A 1,393-nucleotide genomic window follows, 5' to 3' on the forward strand; every position below is an offset into this window, starting at 1 on the left:
TCATCTTAAATGGCCAAACATTTGAAATATTTTATTAAGATGTATTAAAGGCTTTGTTTAAATTTCAATTTTGAATTTTGTCAGTCATTTGATTGTTCATTTTGTTGAAGGGGCAAAAATTAATCAATTAAAATTGGAATAAAAAAAAAATAGTGATAGCTCCCAACCGAAGGTTGTGGGTTTGAGCCCTAGCCCTTGTGACCATGTCGAAGTGTCCTCGAGCAAAATACCAAACGCCAAATTGCTCCTGATGCTGTGTCACCATTAGGTGAATTAGGAAACAGTTTTAAAGTCCTTTGAGTACCTTTTAAGGTTGAAAAGTAAAAGTCCATTTACCATTTATTTTAAGGCCACATCGCCCAGGCCTGGTGTTATTGGGAATGTGTGAAAAGAGATGGGTGTTGGGGTTATCACACAAATTGGATTAGGAAATGGGTTTTTGGGTTTCACGTAGCTCTTATAAACAATGAACAATGGCAAAGAGAACTGTCAGTGCTTGCTTTGTCCCCAGTAAACCTAGAGTGCCAGAGGAGACAAATTTTGATAACGGATCCGACTCGTTTTGTGAGAAATGGTCGCGCCCCAAGAAAGGCAGGAAATTCTGTTTTTGGGATGAGTGGCTGCAGATCACTGATACAGTGAAAATGAGAATAAATGTGAATATTTAATTTACATGTCAATTTATAGTGTTGGCCCCTAAAACCGTAAGTTAGGGGCCACTGTGCTCCTAGTAAAAAGTTAGTCTGGAGCCCTGGCCTAGAAGCGCCTGTTATGTTCGCCAACTCGCTGCATAGCTCCTCAAGTATTTTGGGATCAAAGTATGTGGTATATTTCTGTTTAAACTCATATCCTGCCAACCATTTCTGTACCGCATATCCCTATTTAGGACATGGGTGTGCTGAAGCCGATCCCAGTTGACTTCGGGTGAGAAGCGGGGTACACCTGGGACTGGTTGCAAGCCAATCGTAGACTATTAATATAGGCTGTTATGAATATTATTAAGAGGGGCCTTTATTACTTATTACTTTTTAACTATTCGCAGCAGGGCTCAGCCCCTATCTCCACAAAAGGGTTTACTGTAATGCAGGAGTGTCAAACTCATCTTTGCCGGAGGCCACATTGTAGTTATGGTTTCCCTAAGAGGGCTGTTAAGACTGAAACTATAATGTTTAATCGCCTCATCATAGTATGACATATACAAAACATATTGCTGGATAACTAGTTTTGGAATCACAAGTCAAGGATAGTTTGTCCAGCTATTGTTTCAAGTTGCTGTAAAAGGGTTTTACACCTGTTGCTGTAATGTATTAACACAGTTTTGTCTCTCACTCCTCTTATTTATTTTTCTTGCTAGGTTGTGTTGCAGCTGTTTCTGATCAAGTGACCACTTTTC

The sequence above is a fragment of the Phycodurus eques genome, chromosome 4 (assembly GCF_024500275.1).
Source record: "Phycodurus eques isolate BA_2022a chromosome 4, UOR_Pequ_1.1, whole genome shotgun sequence".
In the NCBI taxonomy this organism is placed as follows: Eukaryota; Metazoa; Chordata; class Actinopteri; order Syngnathiformes; family Syngnathidae; genus Phycodurus; species Phycodurus eques.